The sequence below is a fragment of the Spermophilus citellus genome (assembly GCF_964194105.1).
Source record: "Spermophilus citellus genome assembly, chromosome: 7".
Lineage (NCBI taxonomy): Eukaryota > Metazoa > Chordata > Mammalia > Rodentia > Sciuridae > Spermophilus > Spermophilus citellus.
The window spans coordinates 163,486,361-163,499,201 of record NC_138188.1 but is presented as its reverse complement, the minus strand read 5'-3'; the positions used below and the strand labels follow the sequence as shown (position 1 = coordinate 163,499,201).

At 58.0% G+C, this 12,841-nt stretch overlaps 1 long non-coding RNA gene across 1 annotated transcript; it reads left to right on the top strand.

Moving 5' to 3' along the window:
• Positions 1–535: 535 nt before the first annotated feature.
• LOC308653716 lies at positions 536–4,215 on the top strand. The gene is made up of 3 exons (XR_014023092.1): positions 536–643; positions 2,534–2,832; positions 3,060–4,215. It is a non-coding gene; the product is annotated as an uncharacterized lncRNA (long non-coding RNA).
• Positions 4,216–12,841: the final 8,626 nt, after the last annotated feature.

Below are 12,841 nucleotides of genomic sequence, written 5' to 3'. Positions count from 1 at the left end.
GAAGTATATGGTACCCTGTCTTTCAGAACAGCATCTTTCACAGGGTAACATGCATCAGAATTCTTTCCATGTCTTTTCATAGCCTCCATGTTTTTTGATGAAAACCAGAATCTGATGCAAGATGGGGACCATTTCCTCTGGAAAATACACTAACCCTACCCTCTTGCCATTAGGGTTACAGGCAGAATCATGGGATTTTCCACATTTTCCCACCAGGTCTATGTCAACATCCCTTCACTGTCCCGGGATGCTGGGGATGTGCCTGCCTGTCCCCTGCCCAGCAGAGGCATTTCAAAGGTTTGCCGGGTGCAGCTGTGGCTCTCAGCAAAGCGGCAGTAAGGGGTTTTCTGAGGCAGGCCCCAGGAACCGGGCCCATGAACCACGACAGCTGGCTGATGTCTCAGGATTGTTGAGGATGCTCTTGTCATCGTGAGACTAAACAGACGTTGGTGGGTGGTGATGGGATTCAGGAGCTGAGCACCAATAGCAGTTGGAAGCGGACACTGTGGTTTCATACAGAGAAGCCTAAACACAGAGAGCTGTCCAAGAGGCATCGTGTAGAGGAGGGGACCTACAGGCAGCAGCCTGCTGAGGTATGCAGCGAGCTCCCAGCAAGTCCCATGCAAGTTCACACGGAGGTGGGGTGAATGCAGCTGTGGCTGGTGGCTACAGGGACTTACCTGACCTGGGGAGGGAGGCCCCCGTAAGACTGTGGGGGATTGGGGATTGGCTGAGCCCAGGGGTGTTGTCAGAGACTGTCTTAGCCACTGGAGATGGGTGATGGGCTTGGGCTGAGCCACACTGGGCTCTAGTGAGCAGCGGGTGCATTTGGGAGATGGTGATTGTTGTGGTTTGAATGTCAGGTATCCCCCCAAATCTGGTGTGTGAGATAATGCCAGACGGTTAAGAGGAGAAATGATGGGGTTATGAAAGCCAAATCAGTGAGTTAATTCCCCATGGGGGTGGACTGAGTGGTAACTGGAGGTGAGTAGGCTGGGGCTGGAGGAGGTGGGCATGGGGGCCGTCTCTCTCTGCTTCCTGACAATGGTGTGAGCTGCTTCCCTCCACCACACTCTGCTCCATGACGTTCCTCCTCGCCTCCAGCCCCGAGGGATGGAGCCTGCTGTTTATGGACCAAGACCTCTGAATCTGAGTCCCCAAATAAACTTTTGCTCCTCTATAAGTTTTCTGGTTGGGTCTTTTAGTCACAGCAGCAAAAAAAGCTGACTAAAACCGTGAGGAGACCACAGAGGTCACAGGGCCTTGATCCAGAGCGCTTCTACCGTCCCTGTGGGCAGAGCAAAAGTTGGAGGAACTTGTCACCTGCTAGCCCAGGCGGGAGAACCTGCTCCCCTCCCTTCCTCGAGGGGAACGAGGGACGTTCTGGACAAACACACGGCAAGGGCGCTCTTGATTTGGTCTCCTAGAAACCAAGGCAGCCAGGGTCACGGAGAGAACACGGCACTGAACACACCAGCTGGGTCTTGAGGCCCCATGTCCCGGGTGCTGGGTGACCACGAGCAAACTGCCCTCCCACTCAGCCTTGGTTTCCTTGTCGGGTCAAGGGGCTGGTGTGTCGTGGTGGTGGATTTGCTAGTCCTGAAGGTGCTGGGTGAAGTATCCTGGCCGCCTTTTAACCACTCGCCTTGGTCTGTTTATTCGCAGGGGTGGGATCGGACCCAGGGCCTCACCAAGGCTGGGCAGGGGCTCTCCCACTGAGTGACATCTCAGCCCTGAGTTGGCCACACTTATAAAAATGTAGCTTTTCTGAGCATCCTTTGCTGCAGGCCCACATTGCCACACAGTCATGGCTGTTTATATGGGTCACCTGTCCTCCATTCCCCTGCTGTCCACCCTGAGTCTCCCCCATGCCAGCTTGCTCTCCTCGCCTAGGTGTCTGAAGGCCTGTGAAGCTCCACCTTTCCACACCGACCCCGCGAGCACAGATGGGGCTCTGAGCCTTGCCTGAGCTGAAACAGCCTGAAAACCAGCCACGACGTCCTCTGAGCACGGCTGGCCATGTGGTCAGGGCCTTGTGAACACTGCTGCCCCTGCCGTGAGCACAGCCACCCGAAGGGCAGTGCTGGTATATGTCAAAAGTGTTCCCCAGAGCGAGTGACGTTGGGCTGCTTTGGAGGTCAGCTGATCCAGATGTCGCCGTGCCATGTCCCCCACTGTCTCCCGGATTCACCAGGCTGAGGTGGGAGTCCGGACCCCTGGGTCTTCACATCCCCTGGCCATGCCCATCTCAGCCATGTTTGGGAGCCACAGGGCATCCTGGGGTCCCTCTTGCTTGGTGCCTTGGAGTTCTGGCTCCATACCCCAAGAGAGCAAGGAGCTCTGCCCTCCAGTGTCATTGCCTGTCTGGGCTCCGGGCATGCTTCCCTGAATGCTGACACCAAGGCCATCTCTTGCTGGAAGGAAGGACCCAAAAGCTCACTTCACACAGCCAAGTGTACCTATGCACACCTGCTTTCCCAGTGTGGGTTGGGTCCTGCCCCTTGGGTATGTTCTCAAGGCTGTCTTTACCCAGGATGGAGAAGGCTTGACACCTTCCGCCATGGATGAGGTTCGTTGTGGCTTCAAACAGACACATGAACTTCATGCACAAGGCCACACAGATACACATGAGCTTACACCAGCACACTCGGACACACCCTCTAGTCCACATGATGGTCAACAAAGCAGCTACACCCGGCCCCAGTGGCTTTCCCATGCATGTCAAGAGCTGTTCTGCTATGTCCAGGCTTTGCTGTGCTTAGGATGGAGCCTCAACTTCAAACAGATGCCCAAACTGCGCTCCTACATAAAGCCCGGCTCCAGGGCTCTCAGGTTTGCTTAGGGAATTGGGAGGGTGGGCCTGAGGGCTGGCAGGCACCAGAAAGGGACACTTGCAGAGGTGGAATCAGAACTGGATGGGAAGGGCCCAAGGACACAGGTGGCTGGGGGCAGCTGACCCTAACTGTCCTGGCAGCAGCCAGGGAGGTGCAGAGGCCCTGGGTCTGACAGGGGGAGGTGGCTTCACAACCCAGGTGTACTGAGGCTTCTCTTGTCTCCAGGGACACACAGGAGGGCCAGCTGCTGCCCAGGAGACATCCTTTCTCTGCAAACCCTCCCTGGCTCCCTGCTGCCTTGGGGCTGGCCCAGCGTCCCTTCCCTTGCCCCTGGAACCTCAGGTCCCTGCTGTTGGAGTCATCCTTTCCCCTTGGCCACACATCTCCAGAAGGCAGACACTCTCTGTCCTCCTTGGACGGTCACCTTGGAAGAACATTTCATTGTTGGTAGTGAACCTGGAACAGGTGGACCCCAACAGCTCATCCACTCACATGGACAGGTGCTGCCACCAGGCAGGGGCAGCGCAGGCGGAGGGGGGCCTCTTGCCCTGTGAGAAGGGCCTGCTGGGGAGGAAGGCCCAGGGAGTGGGGCCCTTCCCCAAGGGTGAGTCCTCTGGGAGGGGGCAGGGAGAGCAGGGCTTCAGGACCAGGGGACTCAGGATGGAAGGTGGGGTGTGGGACAGAGAGAAAGGGAGAGTGCAGGTGCTCTGGCCCAAGTCGCCTGTACCCACCTGGATGGCCTGCCCAGCTCCCAGGTGCCCCTGTGCATGGGCAGTGGAGCTGGCCACCCATCGTGGGGCAGGGTCGTAGCCCCTGTCTGGTCCTCAGCTGGCCCCTCGGGGCTGTGGGATAGTGGTCCTGTGATGGGCCTTGCCTCTCCCATGCTGAGCAGGCCCTGGTTTGGCTTAGGCTGGGCAGTGCTGCCACTACTGTGTGCTTGTGGGGAGTGGTCAGTGCCCCGTGGGGACAGCCTCTCCTCTGTCATTCATGGTCCACTGGGCAAGAGCTATGCCTATGTGGCCAAGGGCCCTGGTCACTGGCACACCTGCCATTTCCAATTGTTTAAAAATTTAGACCCCCAGGGGCCAGTGACCCAGATTGTGTTCTCCTTGGGCACCTGTGGTCCAGCAAGGCCAGGTGGCCAGACAGGTGGAGGGTTGCCACTGAGCGGGAAGCAGGATACAGTCCCCAACACCCCTGCTCCGACCCTCCCAGCGCCTTCTCCCACAGTTCCCTCGCGTATATCACAGCACACACATGTGCACCAACACCCCCGCACGTGCCAGACACGTTGCTGCCCTTCCTCATCCTGTCCCCAGGGCCCCTCTGAAGTCTGTCCTGTCTTCAAGGGCCACTGGGAAGGCGGAGGCAGGCAGGAGGGAGAGATGGGACCGGTGGTGGGGTGGGTGGCCAGGTCACAGTGAGGCCACAGAATGCGGGAGTTGGTGCCAGAGGGAGTGAGCCTGAGAGACAAGGGTGGGTGTACGGCCAGGAGTCCAGAGAGGAAGCCCACCTCCTGTCCCTGTCACAGAGGGAGGCCCAGTAGGGCCGCTGGGAGCAGGTGCTGGGGTGGGCAGCAGGGAGGCCTGCTGAGGACCAGGGGACACGGATCAGGTCCTCCTGACGATTTATCTCAGGGTGGGGGGGCTGGGCTGGTAGGAAGCAGGGCTGACATTAGGGGTGCAAAGAGCCACGTGGAGGCGAAGGGCAAGCGGCCTTGAACTTGGTGGTTTCTCACGAGGATTCAGGGAAACAGGAGTGTGGGCAGCTGGGGACAGGTCAGCAGTGAGTGTGTGAGCTGTCACTGGTGTGTGCCGTGTGTGAGGTTTGTGTGTATGTGGTGTGTGCATAGAGTGAGCTGTGATGTGTGTGGAGTGTGTGTGTGTTTGTGTGTGTGTGTGTGTGTGTGTGTGTGAGAGAGAGAGAGTGTGGGCTCCACAGAACCCTGCCTGGTCTCTGGTCTCTGCCGGTGCAGGGAGACACTGTACCCCAGGGACCTGCCACGCACGCCTTGTTCCCAGGTCAGGCAAAGGGGCTGTCCCTGAGCCAAAGCCCTGGTGTGGCCTGGAGTGTGTGTTTTGGGATTAAGAGAGAGTTCACTTGAACTCTCAAAGTCTCCCCCGTTGAGGGATTTGGCTAACAAATATTGCTAAGTGCTTTTGAGTGGCCATCCTAGGTTCAGGACAGGTCAGTGTATATTTCTGGCCCAGACCTGCTTGTGGCCAGAGTGCGGGATCATTCCAGGCCGCTAAGGAGGCCACTTGTGTTTCTTCCTGAGCCAGGGTACAGGCTTGGCAGACTTGTTTCCCAGCTCTGCTAGGTCTCAAGTCCCTCAGGGAGCCACCACCCAGAACTGTGGGTCTCCTGCCCTGGGGTGGATGCTGCCTCTCCACAGCCACCTTCCCTGGGGCAGGAGGACCCTGAAGTGCTTGTGTGGGGGTCAGCATCCAGTAGGAGCCAAGCGCTGTTTCTTGGCTCTTTCCCAAACCCCAGCACCCAGTGGCCGTGGCCGCCCCACCTGGAGGGAGTGGAGCATTGCTCTCTAGGTTACGTTTGATAAACCCGGCTGCGCTCTCTGCTTGTCTGCTTCACTGGTGTCAAGGTCACCTGGGGCACGTGACTTGGGGAAGAGATGGCATATGCCTATGGCACAGGCAGGTGGTGTTGGAGCTCCAGCCAGTGTTTCTGGATACTTCAGACTGACCGCGTGCTGCCTTTGTCATCAGAAACCTGAGAATCACACAAAACAGGCGTGACTGCGGGGAGGAGTTGAGGTTCCTGTCACCTCATGGTTCCTGTCACCTCAGTCCTGGGAGAGCGCCCGGGGCTTCCTGTGCCCCTGCAGTGGTGGGCATGCTCTTTGGAGAAGTTGCATTTCAGGCACATTGGAGTGGGGTCAGAGGGCCTGGACCCTGTTGTGGGTGGAGCAACAGGGAGAGTTCTCTTGGAGGATTGCTTGGATGGTGTCAGAGAGATTTAGATCTGAACTTTCTGTTGGTAGATTTTAAAGGGTGACTCAAAACGCAGCCCTGGCATTTCCGTCCCACGGGGAAGGCAGCACCCGGGCCCCAGGAAGCTTCCAGGAAGACCATGGCTTTTGGAAGGCCACCAGGGTGTTGGCAGTGTGGAGGGTCAGAGCTGGCACTGGGAGCCCAGTGTGCTCCAGTGTCATGACCTGGGGCTGAGCATCCGGCACCTGTCCCTTCAGCTGTCCCCAAGGGAAGCCCCAGGCTTCACGACTTCACGTTCTTAACGATGCACATGCAGGCATGTGCATATGCTTCTAATGTGTAGCTCGTGGACTAGCAAACTGAAAAGTGACACGGATTATAAAATAGAGAGCCAGCTTAAACACTGTGCAGGGATGGGATTAGAAACAGCATGTGCGAGTTCAGCCGCTGGGCCCCGGGCGAGGCCTAGGAGACGCCAAGGCCAGGCTCAGCTCGGCTCGCTTTTTGTTGTTCATTTCTGGCCACATATTCCAAACTTTTTATCACGTATTTATTTCAAACATCAAGGACTTTGGAGCAGTATCCCAGCCAATGCCCCGCCACCTCCCCAGTCCCTCCTCGCCCCGAATTCTTTTAAAGCAACCTCTGACCTTACTTCGTGAGAAAAATACTTCAGTGGGTCGTCACTCACCAGAATAAGGACTCTTTAAAAAAATGCAGCCAAATGTCCTTATCACATCCAAACATTGGAATTCTTCAATATGATCTAACATGCAGTCACTGAAGGGAGTTCCCTGTTGTCCCTGTCTTTTTGGAGTGGCTTGTCTGGGCACAAAGCCCACAGCTCCATATCACTCTGAAATCTCCTTGGAACTTGGAGAGTGCCACCTCTCCCACTTCCCCTCCCCTCGTTGCTTCCTCCTCCCTCCCTGTCCCCTGTTTCACTGACATTCCTGGGTTGAAGAAACCTGATCTTTTGTCCTGTAGAATTTCCTACACTCTGGATTTTGCTGACTGCATACTGGAGTACTGTTAGAGTGTTCCTCCATCTCCAGCTTCCCATAAATTGGATTAATCCAGAGGCTTAATTAGACTTCAATGTGGCCATGATATTTGGGATAATGGTGATGATGATGATGGTGGTGGTGGTGATAGTGAGGATGGTGACGGTGGCGATGGCGATGGCGATGGTGATGTGACATTGATGTGATGTTGATGGTGGTAATGGTGACAGTGGCGATGGTGATGATAATAATGCCAATAGTGACGTGTCCTTACAGAAGGTATGCCCTTCTATCATTTGACCATCTTAGCTGACCTTTGCAATTGTTACCTGGTTCCATATTTTATTAGATTTTTTAAATGGGCTAATATGGAGGGCCAGTCCTGAGCATTGCTAGGGGTGTCCCTGCTGCTGGGGTATAGGACTCAGGAAAGGAAATGACATAAGTTGGGTCACCAAAGGCATCAGTTTTTCCCTTGAAGGCAATTGAGTGGCTGCTAGGGTGACATAGAGCACCTAGTTGGCCTTGGGCAAGTTCCTGTGTGGCTTGGACTGAGAATAGGCCTTCCAGGGCTTCTGGCTGGCCCTGCTATCAACAACGGACAAGGGCAGGTCCTTGCCCCTGCAGCCTCAGGCCCTCTCCACCCGGGGAAGCCAGCTGGCTCTTTCCAGTGACTCCAAGGGGGACACTGCTTAGAGCTGGTAGAGGAGGACCTCCCCACCAGGGACCCCCAAGGGAGTGGAGCCGAAGTCCTGAGATGCACCTGAGTTTCCTTCTCCTGGATCTAGAAAGGTGCCGGCCCCTCACCAGCTTGGCGATTGTGGACACAGCCATGTAGGGAGTTTTCCACGAGCCCCGTTCCCTCTGGCAGTCCTGCTGGGGAAGATGGCAGAACAGTGTCTGGGAGAGAGGTTGAGAATCGTGTGTGTGCACACGTTGACCCTCAGCTGGTCACTCATGGCCTCAATCAGCTAGCAATGCCCCGTGGCAACACCCACCAAGAATGCCAAGCCTTGATGTGGCAGGAGACAGTTGAGGGTGCCTGAGTCATTGGTGTGCCCATGAATGGGTTCCTGGCACCTGCAGGCTGAGCAGGGACTTGTCAAAGCAGACACGAGCAAGCAGGCCCCAGCCTGGCCTGCTGCCCCAGGCCCTGCCCACGGTCGGGGAGCCAGGGAGGCCCAGGTGCCCGCTGACGAGGTCAGGCAGCTGGTCACGTCGTGGGGTCACAGGTGAGAGCCCTGAGCACAGGCTGGGAGAGGCCCAAGTGTTCCATGTCTGCGGGGCACAGGCAGGGACCCCAGCTGATGCCCCTTGTTCAGAAAGTAGCCAAGCCCGGGCCTGATTATTCTCCTACTCCTCTTTATTTTTAAGTTCAGAGACTTTGTGTTTAGAGCTTTCATTTTACAGAGTAACTGAACAGAAAGCACGGAGGTCCTCTAGGGCCCCGCCCGTCCCCACATAGTTTCCATGAAGCCCTCAGCCTGCTTGGTTTGGACATCTGTCACAGCTGTTGGGCTGATACTGACACAGCAGTACTAACCAGGTCTGTGGTTCACACCAGGGCTCTTCCCTGGGTCTGGGCGTCCTTTGGGTTTGCACAAATGTGTGTGTGTCCCCACTGCAGCACCACGTACAGTAATGTCCCACCCAGAAGTCTTCTGACCCACCCAGCTCATGCCCTGGCCCCCGGGCACCACAGGCTGCAGCATCCCGGGGCTAGCCTCTTCAGAGGTCTGGGTGGAGAGTGTGCAGCCAGGGAGACAGCAGGGGGTGGGTAGGGGCGTCCTCCGAGCTCCCTAGGAGCTTCCTGCTCCTGCACTTGAATCTGCACAGACCTGCCCCATCTTCTTTTCGGGCTTCCAACCCCACTCAGAGACCCCAGCCTCAGCTCCTCCAGGGTGGCAGCTTCTCCCTGGTGACTTGCCTTGGGCACGTTCCTGTGTGGCTGAGGGTTGCAGAGCGGAGGGGAGCATCCACCAGGGCCCTGGGGCTGGGCACTCCTGCTGCTGCTAACTGGCCCCGACCCAGGAAGGGGAAGCAGTTCCTGGGGCCCCACTGCAGCAGGCTTTGAGAAAGGGTGGATTCTGGGAGTCCGCGGAGGCTGAGATGGGAGGTGGAGGAGTCGTGGTTCAGGGCATGGGGAGGTTCTCTCCCTCCAAGGGAGGAGAATGAAGACCATGTGGGCTCACCCATGGGACAGAGAACACGCAGCAGGTGGAGGACTGGGGAGACACTGTGGCCAGGCCCCAGTCCCTCCTGGCTGGAGGCTGGGACTTACTTTCTGGTCCCTCCCATTGGTTGGGAGGTGGCAGGACCTGTGGCCCTGGCTCATTGTGTCCTCTCTGCCTCTTCCCAGCTCCTGCACAGTGGTGGCCATGCAGGTGTCTGTAGGGCTCCCTGTCCATCATCCAGTGCTGACACTAAGTCCCTCTTTGGGTGGCCTGCCCAGGGCAGCATCGATATAGAAGGTGCTGGCCAAGCCACACGGCCAATAGGCCCTTAGAGGTCTCTTTAAACACAAGTCTCTCGTGCAGGAAGATCTTATTTCAGCAGAGGATCTGAGGTCTCAAGGAGAGGCTCCCTGGAGCTAGCAAACAGGTGCCTGTCCCTCCCTATCCAGAGGAGGAGCACAGCCGGGGACAGGCATCACTTGACACCCCCCATCCCCCGCCGCCAGGCCTGGGCAACATGGGCTCCTGCAGACACGGTCATAAGGGCCTCAGGGCCTTCTGCACAGACTGTTTGCCCCCCCCCCCCAAGACCCCAAGGCCCGGGGCTCAGTGGATGCCTTCAGGGATAGACAGTGGGACTGTGCCTGACCTCACCCTTGCCCACGTCTTCACCACAGGGTCCTGCTGTGCATTCCAGAAAGGAGGTCCCCGGGGCCAGTGCTACCGGCCCTGAGCCAGGGAGGGGGAGCTGTGGCCCATGGAGCTCGGAAGCAGAAGCCTCAATAATTCAGTGTTTCAAAACTTCTCAGCAATCTTTACATTTTCCCTCTTTTGATATAGAGTCTTAATGAACGTCCACACGTTCCTAGGATGACTTAGTATTTAAACAGTTGCCTTTGATTGAAGGTCAATGCAGGGCATGGGTCAGGGAGAGGGACATGAGACAGACGGGCCACAGTTCAGGACAGGAGGTGGGGGCACTGGGTGGGAGTCGGAGGGGCTGGGAAGAGGAGGGGAGTGGCGGACCTCTATTACTGGTGGGCTCTCCGTAGCAGTTCCCCCAAAGCAAATTTGGCTGCTTCTAGAAGCCACAGCAGAAAATTCTGAGCTCAGAAAACTCTGCATTTGCCGGTGACCTTCCTTGTTTTCTGCCCCTTCTCCACCACCCCAGGCAACCTGCCCTTAGCCCCGGTTGCTCCTTCTTCCCATCCAGACTTTTGAGAGACACCGATGATGCTCAGGGCTCTGGGCTGGGCTTCTGCAGAAAGAGCTGTGCCTCTCCTGAGGGCTGCCCAGATAAGGCCCCACCCTTGCGCTTCCAGGCCCCACCCACCTGTCCCTGTGACCTTTGCCCCTGTGCTGACTTAGAGGGCCCCAATAAAGCAGCCCCAGTCCACACCTGTAGGCAGCATGCCCAGGCTCCCACCCTGCCAGTGGAGCTCAGAGAGACCAGAGTCCACGGGAATAGAAGTGGGGCCCTGCCGTCTCAGGGTGTGTGAGGAGGGGTCCTGCCCAGCAGGGCAGCTCTGCACCAAGCACACCCACCAAGTGCACCGGGGGTCTCAGAGCCACAGGGCCGACTCAGCCTCCTCTTAGAGGGGAGAGGGGTCCCCACAGCAATGGGGTGCCCAGATGGCCAGCAACCCCCAGAAGCCAGAAGCCTGGACCAGAAGGAACTGTCCTGCTGGATCTTGAACCTCCGGCCTGGGGAATGGGGAGTCTGTAGGGGTTCAATCCACTCAGCAGGGGCACTCCCCGTGGCAGGGCCGGCTCAGCCTCTGAACCAGTAGATTTGGGCCCTCGCTTGGAAGGTTTAGTTTTCTTCCCAGGGTCTCAGACACGTCACAAGACAGGGACATCGAGTCAGCAGGAAGGCCACCTGGGATGCCTAAGCGCCTCTCTGTGCCCAGCACCACACTCCATCTGGCCCCTGCAGGGTAACACCTCGGTGTCCCTGAGCGGGAGGGTCTCAGGCCTCCCGTGCCTGGCTTCCTAGTGAGAGGGTGTTGGCACCCGGGGGTTCTCAGAGCCACAACTAGATGGGGTCCTGCGGGCGCTACTTCCCAGGCAGGGACGTGGCAGGGCCACAGCTGGCCCTCTGCTCCCTCCAGGAGGCTGGGGTGGCAGAGGCATGGCTTCCCACCCCCAGCTGGGGGTGACTTGTCCTTTGGTCCACCTCATGCTCCCCAGGAAGAGGCCTGCACCCGACCCCCATATGTGGAGGGGTGGTGGGAGGCAGGAGAAGGCCCGGGGCCTCCAGGGTAGAGAGGCTGACAGCTAGGCCTCCGAGGACTTGGCCTGGGTGCACTCACGGAGACAGTGTCCGCGAGTGTGAGCGCAAAAGGACACAATCCGCAGCACTGAGCTGAGCACATGGGGCTCAAGGTCTCAGTCTGTGGCCACCCAACAGGACCCAGCCCCATGAGGGCTAGTACTCTGTGGTCACCACCAGCCCCAGGAAGCCTCAGGGTTCAGGGGAGTGACCTGGGGCTGGTCAGTGTAGGGGCATGTTGTACACACACAAAGGCAGGAACATACCTGTACCTGGGGCGGGTCAGTGCAGGGCATGTGTTGTACACACACAGGCAGGAACATACCTGTACCTGCCAGTTGTTGGTCCTCAAAGACCCCCCAGGCTTGGGTGGGGCTGGGGGGCCTGCAGTTGAAGCTGGGCAGGGCAAGCTCCTCCTCCCTCTTGCTGTGTGTAGCCCCATGGACATGGCCCTGCCCTTGGCTTGGGCTAGGTCTGGCTGTGGGGAGCCCTGAGGGTGGGAGCTGGAGGCAGAGGGGGTGAGGATGAGGGTAATGACTGGCTGTGTCCCCACAGCCCCAGGCCAGGTCCTACACCCTGAGACAGAGCTGCCCTGTCCTGTCAGGACCCTGACTGAGCCAACAGTTGTGACTTTTATGAATTAAAAGTGATTAAAGTGTATTCAAGTCACGCCAAGGCCTCGAGAGGAAGGTCGTGCCCCCCAGGCCCTGCCCACTTGCAGGTCGGCTTGTGGCCAGAACCCCAGGCTGGGCTCCTGCCCCCCGTGCTCTACCGTCAGGCCTGTTCCAGGGGTCCAGGACCCCGAGCGTCTGCGTGTGACTTGGAAAGCGTGTGGTGTGTAGGCTGGAAGGACGTCCAGGAGGCCAGGGGTCCCCAGTCCCACCTGCACGGCACCTGGGCAGGCCCTGGAGCAGCACCAGCCTTCTCCAGGGAGAGGTGTCTCCATCTGTCCTGGTCAAAGGGCACTCCTCCAATGCCTCGGCAGAGCACTTCAGGCCAGCTTCATCAGGGACCACCCCAGGGGGTGTAGGGAGCAGGCAGTGGGGTCTGCTGTGGGAGAGAGACTGGGCTCAACAGGGAACCAGGAACATGGGCATTACAGCCCAGGACAGGGCGAGCTCAGTGGATGGACGTCTCTAGTCCAGGTGGGGGACTTGGGCTATGCTGAGCTGGCCTCTCTTGCTGGAGGCTGGGTGGCTAGACGTCCCCTAGGGCTGAGGGTGGTGCTCCATCAGATAAGGAGGGGTCAGGCAGGGGGAGGGCTCTGGCCAGGCTGTCTTTGCAGAGTTCTCGCTGACGCTGGGTTTTACCGGGAAGTTCATAGGAGGCCAAGGAGGAGTTTCCAGATCCTGATAAAATTTGATGAAGCAGAGAATCTTCATCACTGAGAATCAGAATGTGTCCAGGGCAGGGTGGAAAAAGAGAATCCTTCTTCCTCTTCTAGCTTGCCCTGGGGCCATGATCCAGGTCCCTGAAGAGGGGGCAGCAGCACATGGAGCCTGGTGCTGAGGCCAGATTCAGCGGAGGCGTGGAGGAGGCCCAGCGAGGGAGCCGGCAGGCCACGTCAGGACCTGTGTGTGGCTGTTTTAGATCCACAAGGCTGGAG